Raw genomic sequence first — 12,923 nt, 5'->3', positions numbered from 1 at the left:
GTCCTTTATGATACGTTTTCTTATCCAGACTTTGCTAGTGCATATCACTTCCATAAGCATGATCTTCTTTCTCGTCCTTTTAATAGAAACATTGCACTTACTATCATTACACTGAGCACTGAATGGCCATTCTGTCCAATTGCAACCTTTAGCATATATACTGTTTGCAATGTGTTCAAAACGTAAGGAAACACTCCCAGTTCCTCCTTGATGATTATTTCTTGAAATCCATTTGCCCATCCCTTAAGGTAGAACACTTCTTGTAATCCTTGAGTACATCCATTGCATAACTTGTTGGAGAACTCCTTAAGTTACCGCTTAAACCTTCTTTCATTCTCAGCTCTGTATCAACACGTAGGGTTCATGAGTTATAGCTGTCTAAGGTAGCTTGATCATGAAATCCATGGTGATACATCTTCCTTTTCTTGACTAATCAAGGCTCACGTTGTCCTATGAATCCATTGTTGTTTGCCGTTGTATATCAGGCTGGCTGGTCTATCGTAACCAATTACCTTAACCGGCCTCCTTTCCGGTACGTCTTGACCTTCTTTTATAATACCATTCTATCCTTTCCGTTCCAGAGGACTTCCCTTCCATGATCACGTGATTATCAATTACACACTAATCATTTGTGTCAAGACTCAATTCAGGTAGACATAAGTCTAAACCATATCTACGCTTTCCTCGCATGTCTTTCCACCTTTTGTCCCTGGTTTCTAGCATCCTCTTGTGGTGTGACTGTCGGTTCCACATTCGTAACACTTGGAGTTGTTCTTATCCGTGTAGGCAAAGTATCATGTCTATCCACAGCTGTCACATACCATGGACTCATCTTCATTTGACTTCTACTTAAGCATTTCACTTCTATTTGTATACGCCTTCATTATAACCGACATCTAGACTTATGACCTTCATCTAGGATTTGGCCTTGAAGATATCCATGACGTGGAATCCTCAGGCGACCAAATCTGATTTTCACATCATAAGTATTATCTTTCAACTCTCGGTGTAACTAGAGAATTCATTTATTTTTCATCTTGCTCTCATCCTTTATAACTTTTAGTTGTACCTTGTGGATCTCGCTCATGCAATCCAAAGTACTAACTAATTTATACGACTTAATTGTCGTGATAACCTCTCCACCTTTATGACTTAGTGCGTCAGTGACCTCGTTAGCCTCTCCGGGATAATACTTGTTTTCACGATCATAATCCTTTATCAGCCCTGCCCATCTCCTTGCCTCGTATTGCGTTCTTTCTGCTTGAAGAGGTATCCATGTATCAATGGTGCACCTTGAAAACCTAGCATACAATTAGTCTTTCCTCAGCGTCTACAACACTTCTCTCAAGTGTTCAACATGATTGGACTTATTCCTTGAATATTTCAAGATTATCATCAACAAAAGCAATGTCAGATTTGTCCAAGATCGGATGACACGCTCTATTCATCATAACCATACATGTTGATGGCGCACTCTTCAATCCAAAAGATATCACGAGTAATTATTAGTGTCCATATCGTGTCCGAAACGTTGTCTTAGGGATGCCTGGCTCTTTCACTTTCAACTGTTAATAGCCTGCTCTGAGGTCTATTTGTGAGGACCAACTCGCACCGTGCATTTGATCAAACAAATCATCAATTTGTGGCAACGAATATCTATTCTTCACAGTAAGCTTGTTCAACTTGTAGAAATCTATACACCTTCTCATATTTCCGTCTTTTTCCTTCACGATCATCACCGGTACACCCCGTAGGAAAATACCCGGCATAAAACACCTTCGTCGAGGAGTTCTTGTAGTTGGGACATTATCTATTTCAACTTGGACGGCGACATACGGTGTGGTGCTTTCGTGACGGGCTGTGCTCCGGGTATTAACTCTAACTGGAATTCTACCTTTTGTTCCAGTGGTAACCCCGGAAGGTCCTATGGGAACAATTCTGGTTAGTCACACACTACATGAACATCTTTCATTTCTTTCGTCATCCGTAGCTTTGACCACATACGCCAGGTAGGAACTGCACCCTCTCCTTGTCAAACCTTCAGCTTCTATCATCGGAATGACGTTAAGCCTTGAGCTTTCCTTATTACCATAAACCGTCACTGTACCGCCATCCAATGACATAAACCTTATCAACTTACTTCTTACATGCTTTACGATCTTTAACTCGGACGTCAAATCCATTCCTAAATGACATCGAACTCTCTTAAGGTCAATCATAAAGAGTAGAAAGGAACTCTCGTCCCTCTAGTTTTACCTTACAATTCTTAACCATTCTCATACTTTGACAAAAGTATCTCTAGTGGTCTCTTCCACAAAGTATCAGGTACATAACTACATTCTTCTTAACTTCTTCTTTCATATTTACTAAACTATGTAGTCTTATACTTTCATTCCTTTTCAATTATGATGCCTCGATTTTCACCTGTCCTTCTCGATCATCTCAAATTTCTCGTCATTCGCTTCGTTACTCACGATCCCAGCAAGTTCCTTTACGGAGTTAACTATTGCAGACATACTACCTGTCTTGACTCATTCTAGTTGGCTTATTTTTGTTTCTTTCATGCTACTTCCATTTGGACTTCACAATTCGGGCTACCTTTGATGCTTCGGCGAACATTGAAGCATTGTAGTGCGAAACATTCTAGCAACTCCCTTGGTGTATATGATTACAAGCTCAAGGCGTGATCCTTCTTCTTTACTTCCTAAAGTCGAAGTACTATTGCTTTCGTATATTACTTTGCCACTCATTCTTCAACAGGTTTCTGGTTGGCACGTGTCTTACCACAGCGTCCAGTACGATCTCCTCACGCTCGTCTCTTTGTAAGTCATCTATCTTATCTCTAAGGAAACACAAACGTTATCACTCTAGGAGTTATTTAGTACATGATTCGTAAGGTAAGTAGTTAATGACAGTGGCCATGTGTAATTAACTCTTTACATTACTCCTCAGGTTCTACATATTTCCCTTTGTGATTTCACTTGTGCTAGTTTCTACTTCACACACAATCATAACATACATATAACCTACATTCTTATCCCTAGCATTTAAGCTAGCATACACACATTCTTTCTTTAGCAATTAAGCTAACGTTCAAATATTCTTTCTATAGCAATTAAGCTAACTTCCTTACACATTCTTACATTATACATGAAATTAATCATATACTTTAACTTTACCGAGCTTGCTTGAGTGACACGTGGCTTTCTTGAACTGACATCTTCTTTCTTTTCTTACTTAAATCTCATTCTCTGTTCGAGTCTAAGCATGTAGGATGCTTAATTCTCTCGAACTTATGCTATGATACCAACTTGTAAGGCCCCGTTACCGGTGCCTCACATTTGGACGTTGGATTTACTCATAAACATAGTTCTAATATCAGAGTTATTTAAAACATTCGCGGAAACGTTAACTTCGATCATTCGTTACAAAACATTTAATCATTTCCTTAAAACCATAACATAAAACATCGTATTCAAAGCATCATTTCTTCCATCTTCAGATGCCAGCCGTTCAATCCATGCCATGTGCCATTCTCATGCCAGCTCAATAAACATATATACCTGCGTTCATACTAAAAGTCAGCTACGCTGAGTGAGTTCTAGTTAATCAGGCAACATACAATACATTCACGTACTTACTTATATACGTATTCGTAGATACATATTATATGCTTAACCTATTCATCATTCTTCCATACACATACTTTCATTCTTTCGTACTTTCTTTCTTAAACATACACATTACACACGCAACTAACCTTACATTATAAAGAGCATTTCGCCCTACATACCTCGGATATTATTAGGGTCCGGTCACCCTCCAGCCTCGGATATTATTAGGGTCCGGTCAACCTCCATCCTCGGATATTATTAGGGTTCGGTCACCCTCCATCCTCGGATGTTATTAGGGTCCGGTCACCCATCATCCTCGGATATTATTAGGGTCCAGTCACCCTCCATCCTCGGATATTATTAGGGTCCGGTCACCCTCCATCCTCGGATATTATTAGGGTCCGGTCTCCCTTTGTTTCGTACTACTATAACATACATGTCCTTTACATACTTTCCTTGACAATACGTGCAATCTCCGAAGAGCGTTCACGTACCAGAAACATATCATACTTACATCATACTTAATCATTCATACATCATTTATACATCATATATATTTATACATACAACATTCATATGTCATATATATCAATCATATCATTAACTACCACCTGACGGTCCATGCAATATCCGAAGATCGTTCATACACAGTCAAGCAATCATCATACATAATTCATACAAGGCATACACTTACCACTTAAGGTAAGTGTATTAACTATCACATTGAGTATGCACACAGCCCCGAAAACATAACAAGGAAATGGGGCTAGAAACTCACCTGATCTCGGTTGCGTCCGCCGTTAAGGTTATTCCCTTCCTTTGCTGTGTGTGACTAACTGTTTGATAGATACAATATTAAATATTGTTCTAACCCTTCTTACTGCTTACTTAACTAATCTTAAGTGTCTAAGCAGATGTTACTCCATTGAGTCATTACCCGGTTAGTTAATCGTTACATGTTTACCTTTAAAGGTATCTTTCACAAATTAGTAAAGTCTAGGGGCTAATATGTAATTAAACCATTCTATATCAAGTCCAGGGGCCATTCTGTAATTATTTCAAAGTCTAATTCGTTATTCAGAGTACAGCATGGTTCGTTATCTGAACATAGCGAATCGGTGAATAACGAATCACCTGATTCGTTATCTTAACGTAACAAATTGGTGAGTAGCGAATCTCCTGATTCGTTATCTTGACATAACGAACTGGATGAGTAACGAATCACTTGATTCGTCATCTTAACATAGTGAACTGGCTTTCTATAACGAACTGACTTTAACGAATGATCATCACGAACTGCTTAACGCATTGAAGCTAGTTCGTTACTCTTCCTTAGCGAATTGACATAACAGATTGACACGCGAATTGCTTAACGAACGAGGCTAGTTCGTTAATGTTCCGTAACGAATTAGGGTTAGGGTTCGTCAGATGTCATATGTCATATCAGAACATTCCTTGATGTCACTTGACCTCCGGTGCTGCCTTTCCGGCGCCGCACTTGCCGGAGTAATGGGTTCTTGCTGGAAAAGCGAGATCTCGCTTGTTTTACTACCGTTTTACATTCGTTATCAACCCACCATCAAGAATCAACCTTATTCTAGCATAAAGCTTAAAACCTTTATGGCTAAAACATTCAAAACTAGATATAGGGTTCATTTAAACGAGCCATTCATAACCATGAGTTCGTTAAGTCCATTTTATTCTTCAAGTTTGCAACTTTAAGATTTGTCTAGACCCGAACTATCATCCTACCAATTTTCATGTAAATCCGTTCATGAAAAGTAAATCTTTTTAACAAAAAACGTACCTTTGAGGTTTTTGTATGAAATCACTCGAGATGCTCAAAACCATATCAAACGAACTCCGATTCGAGAGATTCAAGTGGCCACGGAACCGTATCGTCCCGATATACAAACCCATCAGCTCAACTTCGCCGGAAACGGCCGCCACAGTCGCCGTAATAGTGGAACAGTGGCCGGAAATCTTTATTTTGAGCTGCTACGGTTTTGCTAATAAAAACCGTACTTCCAGACTTCTGATCAAAGATCTAATCGGTGGGAATCTTCATTTATATACCGTGAACACTCAGTTAAAATTTGAGACCAATCCGACGGCTAGATCTCCAGGAATCTTTGTGTCTTTGTGGGTGGTTTTCTCAAAAACGGAAATTGGGTTAAGTGTGTGTTTTGATGGTGTAGGCTATGGTGTGGATATGTATGAAAATGGAAAGGATTAGGGTTTTAAGGGTATTTAAACTCTCTTAAGCCCATGGACCTTAGGCCCATCTTTCCTTTTTGGTCCATAATTAATTACATCTAATTAGCCTACTTATCCTTCCATCTTTATTATTTTTCTATTTTTCAATTAACTCAAGTAAACTTTTTCCATCTTAAATAAATAATAAAATAATTATTTATTCTTATAAATTTCGGGATGTTACAGACAGTTTTGAAATAATCCTCCATGAGGATTTTATGTGTGCAAAACTAAGGGTTGATACCCTTAATGTCGATAATCTTCCATGCAATCGCCTCTTTGTGCTCTCGTAGCACCCTCAACAACTTCTTCTTCTCAACGTCCATCAAAGCAGATGCAATAATAACCAGCATTTTCCTCTCTTCATCTTAAAATGCGTACTCCAGATGGGAAGACAAATCGCTCTAAGGAAGAAGGGGGACTCTCAACGGAAGGTCGGTCCATCGGATCGTCTCGTACGATCCCAGCAGACACGTTAGATTCAGGGCCATGTGACTCGGTGTCTTCTTCCAAGGACTGATCGGTCATGGCAACCATCTCAATCTCCGGAATCTCTCTATCGAGAATCTGGGTGTCGGAGGCAGATCCTCCACAGATCTAGCTGAAAAACTCCCCAACATGTTCCATGATGGTATCAATGAAGTATAAGGAGTCATCAGCAGACTTCGGGTGTTTCAGTGACTGTCGAACGTCAAAGGTGACGTTCCCATCCCCAACTCTCAAAATCAACTTACCCTCGTAGACGTCGATCAACTTATCTGCAGTGGCAAGGAATGGTCAGCCTAAGATAAGTGGGACACTATCATCATCATTCATGTCCAAGATGACAAAGTCCACCGGAAAGAAGAACTTGTCGACACAAACAAGCATGTTCTCGAACACCCCTCGGGGGTATTTCACAGAACGATCAGCAAGCTAGATACTCATCATGGTAGGCCTCGGCTCGCCTAAAACCAACTTACGATACAAAGAATACGACATGAGATTAATACTGGCACCAAGATCCGCCACCGCATAAACAACCGTATCATCACTCAAGATGCAGGGAATCATGAAACTACCAGGATCGGACATCTTCTCTGATAACTTTCTCTGCAAGACTGCAGAGCAACTAGCACTCAATGGGATGGAGGAGACCTTAGCTAACTTCTCCTTATTCGAAAGAATATCCTTATGGAACTTTGCATATTTTTGCATTTGAGTAAGTGCCTCATGGAATGGAATGTTAAAGTGAAGTTGCATTAAAAGATCAAGAAATTTGGAGTTCTGCTCATCGTCTCTATCGCTGCGGAGTCTCCCAGGATATGGAACTCTAGGTTTATAGAATCTCGCTGGTGTGCTGGGTAACTGCTGGTCCTTAATGACTCCTCTTGTCGCCTCCTGATCACGAGCTCGCTACGTGCCCCTGCACCGCTCCTCGTCATCACAGCCTTTGCGAATCCCTTCGGGTTCTGCTCGATATTACTCGGAAGTGTACCTGGCGCCCTCTCATTTAATCGACTCGCTATCTCTCCCATCTGCGTATTGAGATTTTGAACTGACGCTCCTTGATTTCTCATGAATGACTCGTGCTCATGAAATTTCTCTTGGGACTCTTTGTGACGGGAATCCTCTCGAGTCATAAGCTGTGACAACATATGTGTCTGCTGTGCATTTATCTCCTATAAAGTGAGCTTCTTCTCTTCGCTACTCACCCCGTCACCGGTATCCTGGAATAGACTCTGACGCTGCTGGAAGCCGGAATGATTTCCGTTCCTCCAATTGGAATTTTGATTACCTCTCCACCTCGAATTATAAGAATTGAAATAATTTTGATTTTGGTTCGGATTACTAACAAAGTCTACCGCCTCCTCTTGGAAACCTACGGGGCACTGAACAGTATCATGCCCTCCTCTACAGATCTCGCACAACTTAATCTTCACCTGCAAGTCCTTCACAATCTTCGCTAACGCCTCAACTTGTGTCGCGAGTGCGGTGCTCCTGTCGACCGAATGCATGTTGCGTGATAGGGAGTCGACGGTATTTGTGCTCTTGGCGGGTGGTCGTTGATATCCACTCATGTCTAACTCGTTAAACAAAAGAAATGCATTCATCTGTATCCTTCGTCGTTAACAAATTTCCTCTCGTAGTCGTGTCAAGCATACTCTGCGTCGCGTACGTCACCCCGTTATAGAACTTCTCAACAACTGCCCAGTCTTGCAGGCCATGGTTCGGATATAAAGCAAGTAAAATTTTTAATCTCTTCCATTCCTCGTAGAAACTCTCGGTGTCCTCCATCTGAAAAGAATGAATCTGATTACGCAAACGAGCGGCCTTAGCCGGAGGATCGTATTTCCCAAGAATCTGGGTCTGCATGACGGCCCAAGTAGCTATGGAGCCTTGTGGGAGGGACTTAAGCCACAAACTCGCATGAACAATGAGTGAGAACGAAAAAAAGGGGTGTTTGATGGCGTCTTCAGATACACCGGCAATATGGAAAGTGTCGCAAATACATGTATTGCGAGTAAGATGAGAATGTGGGTCTTCGTGGAGCAACCCGTGAAATTGAGCAGAATGTGAGATGGTATTTAGAATGTTCGATGAAATCTGCCAATTTGTATTAACTGCGATGGATGGTGGAGCAATGCTTGATATCACGCCCGCATCGGCCGGACGGGCCCGGTCTGCAACTGTCCTCCTCTGTGGTGCGTCGGCCATAATCCTATCCCTAATGACGGATTCAGAAAAAGTAGGAGAAAATGATGTATTACCAACAGACGAAGAATTACTGGAAGACAGTCTGGTACGACGTCTCTAACACAACTCTCTCGCTGGTTCGGAAAATCCCTCAGATTCAGGCGGTCCTAGAGATCGAGTACGTCGCATACAACTTTTAAAATAAACAAAAGGAACTAAAACTAGCTAAACTCTTTTAACTAACAAAGCAAAAGAAAAAAACAAGTAGCAAATAAGGTTGATTCTAACTCGAGTCGTTCTTAATGTGCCTCAAACCGAGTCTCTGGCGACGCCGTCAAAAACTTGGTCTGTGTCTAACGAGTGCTCTTTCTATGGGACTCACAACTAAGCTTTAAATTTAAAATGGAAACTCCTAATAACACCACACACAACCGGCAAGTGTACCGGTCACAAGTAGTATAGGCCTAAGAAGTCCGAGTATCGAACATACGGACACGTGCGAACGCCTATGATCACTAAACCCTAGACAAGACCTTCCTAAGAATAATAATTTTTAATTGGTTTTAATAAATTAAACTACTTGATCTAAATTACTTTAACCAAATTTATTAACTAGACTGACAGAACTGACAGGCAAAACTTGCCTAATTTAGAGACTTAACTGACAATGGAGAAAACGTCTACCTAGGTAAGAATCAAACTAACGATCTAACAAGCTAATGGATTGAATGATCTCACGACACCGGTATATAAATATGACACAACTAAGGTTCGCTCAAGTAATCTAGATCACCTCTCGGTCTCACTAACAAACCCTAACCTACACTTAATTGATTTTAAGAACAAACTGGGAAATGATGCTAAGGTGTTCTAGTGTTGACTCTCCTCTCGGACTCACAATACACGACCCTAATGGAAACGAATACTACGCAACCAAGGATAGAGGAACAATTTGGTTTAATACAAACTGGACCAACTAATCGCTCACGAACCTATACCCGACAAGTACCGAACCCGCTTTCGGGCAATCCTAATCCTAAGAAGCAAAAGTTGTGCAACGACTTTACTTCCTATTACCTATCGGTCTCTAAGAAGGTGCTCACCCGCTGAATTATATCAATTAACAATCTCAACAAAACCCTACGGTTGTACCTACCAAAAACAAACTCTAAACACAAAGTAAAGACTTGAGCAAGCAACTATCAATCAAAACCAATTCAATTAATCGAAGCACGAGATTATGAGATAATATCAAAAATATGGCAGCCACTAAACACAACCTAACTCATCATTAAACCAAACTTTCAATAGCAATTCAAGTCATATTAATTAAACAATCCATTTAACTCATATAAACCGAACAATAATCATCTAACCTAGGTATAACTAACAAGTTTAGCTACTCATAAGTTTTGGACAGCAGCAAACACTTAAGATAACAATCATAATACTCAACAAAATCATAATTAAACTCAATCCACAATCAAGTATAATAAATAATAACTCAATCCTTAACTCAAATGCAAAACAATTTACTTTAAAGATCAAAATCAATATAGTTATGAACATAAACAAGAAAGCAAAGTTTATGAGTCTTATACTATTGATTAGAGCTGAGATTTATGATGTATAATACTCCCTAGCTGCTGTCCCAAATCACCTTAGCTTCATCTCTTCTTCCTTAGCTTCAAAAGAACCCAAAAAATATTTTCTTCTCTTATGCTTGCTGTCCGATCGTACCAAAGTAAGGGGATTTATTTTTTTGTTTTCTTGGATGCTATTGTCTCTACATATACGGAGACAATTCCCACTTCTTTGGAGTTGTTCCCTCCTGGCCAACACTCCTTGAACCAAAAAGTCTTTGTTTTACTTCTTGATTTTCCAAAAGAGCAGATCGGAACAATGATTTAAGGTTTTTTTTTCTTTTTTTTCCTCAAGCTTTCGTACCGGAAAATATGTGAGGTGCTTAGGTTTTTTTTTGTGTGTGTGTGTGTGTTATAATGTAATAACACATGTAAGGCTCACACAAATGGGTTTTTGGGTCGGGCTTTAACTTGGTTCTTCAAACATTGATCACAAAGGCCTTTTAAGTCTTCCAAAACCATGTCCTTTTCTCTTCTAAAACCCGTAACCTACGAAAGATAATAAACTTTGTAAGATCATGTTAAAACAAGCCAAAACCATTAATTATTAGATAATTAAGCAATAAAAAGATGATAAAAATGTGCGGAAAACAAGTGTGTTTCACAACACATCATCGAACATGTAGCCACCAGTTCACCAACGGCAAGATGCGACGATTGTTCAGAAGCACCGGAGAGATAAGAGGAGGTGGTCGGAAGATCGCAGGTCACTAAGATCTCAAGAAAGTTGTGAGGTTTGCAAACGACGCTAGATGCTGAATATTGAAGATTGTTAGGTTCCAAACACATTTTGTGTTCTATCGCTTTATATATAACAAATAATTAAATAACAATAATAAGTCTAAATACTCGAATACCGGATATTTGAAATATCCAAAAATCTTCAAAATCAGTCTTCGAATCCGAATCTGAAAATTTAGATATCTGAGATTCGAATATCCGAAATTTCGGATATCTGAATTTTTGGATGCATAGTAAAGTTGATATGGATGCATCGTAAAGGATCAGATGCCACCTGGGAAGATGAAGAAGAGATGCGCAAGTTTTATCCAGATTTGTTTCAATTTCAGGGACGAAACCTCTTAAAGGAGGGAAGACTTGTAACATCCCATTTTTTGTTTCGGTTAATAAAATAAAATATGAGTTATTATGAGTCGGGCTAGTGTTGGATTAAATAGATATGGGTTATGGACTTGGATTAATAAGAAACGAAGAAAAGACCATGGGCTTAAACCCATGACCCATAATATATAAGCCATAATTATTCCCTAATCCATTCATTCCACCCATTCCATACACCATCCAAAACACACACTTAAGCTCTCTCTCTCTTTCTCTCTCCTTTAACCGAAACCAAGAATAAAACCCGACCCCGACCCAAGGTAATGATAGTATGATATTACATGGATCCTAAACCGCTAAATCTAGTCGCGAAACGACAAACCGGCACCCTCAACCGTTAAAGTCACGAGATCCGGGTGAAATTAGGTATGACCAGTCAAAAGACGAGCTTAGGGGTCACCCTAGTTCGGTTCTGGATCAAACAGGATGAAAAACGGTGAAAAACGGTGTAAAATACGTTTTTCCGCCACCGCCCGGTTTTCCGGCACGTCGGCACTAGAAAGGCGGCGCGGGTTTTAAGGATGTTAGAGAATGTTTCTGACATTCTGTAACACCCCGTAACCGCAGCGGAAACGTAAACGGGATGCAACAGACACATCTGATATCAACAGCATTGCTTATAAAGAAAATACCACTACATTAATTTATATCATATTACATTGTTGCAAGTTTCGTTACTGTCTAGGTGTTACACACATGTTTTACCGATAAGACATTAATATATTCATTACAAAATATAGATCAGCAAGCTTCCAACAAGTAGCACAGATCATTAAGCACATATCAATCATTCCAACTTGGGCATACCTAGAAAACATGTAAAGAAAACGGGTCAACTACGAATAGTTGGTGAGTTTCACTAATTTAAATAAACACTGACAGATCATTTTAATAATCATTTATTAACAATGTAATTATGCGGGGACTATGTTTTCCCCAGAACATTTCCATTAATCTTCTGGGAACTATGTTACCCCAGAACAATTATAACCTCTGGGAACTATGTTACCCCAGAACAATAATAACCTCCGGGAACTATGTTACCCCAGAACAATAATAACCTCTGGGAACTACGTTACCCCAGAACAATAATAACCTCCGGGAACTATGTTACCCCAGAACAATAATAATAACCTCTGGGAACTATGTTACCCCAGAACAATTATAACCTCCGGGAACTATGTTACCCCAGAACAATAATAACCTCCGGGAACTATGTTACCACAGAACAATAATAACCTCTGGGAACTATGTTACCCCAGAACAATAATAACATCTGGGAACTATGTTACCCCAGAACAATAATAATAACCTCTGGGAACTATGTTACCCCAGAACAATAATAACCTCCGGGAACTATGTTACCCCAGAACAATAATAACCTCCGGGAACTATGTTACCCCAGAACAATAATAACCTCTGGGAACTATGTTACCCCAGAACAATCCCACACGATAAACAATTTATATATTCTATGCATCAAACCATATATATATTTAAATATACAAGTGTTCCCATACGATCGGTATGTACTTAAATACTTTAATAAAGACATGCTTTCCGCCCCGGGAAAATATTTAAAACAGTTCAGTAAAAGGGGCTCGTGAAAACT

Source organism: Bidens hawaiensis, unplaced genomic scaffold (genome assembly GCF_021521415.1).
Source record: "Bidens hawaiensis isolate Kalapana, Puna unplaced genomic scaffold, B.hawaiensis_p1.1 tig00008123_1, whole genome shotgun sequence".
NCBI lineage: Eukaryota > Viridiplantae > Streptophyta > Magnoliopsida > Asterales > Asteraceae > Bidens > Bidens hawaiensis.
Note: the sequence above shows the minus strand (reverse complement) of the source record.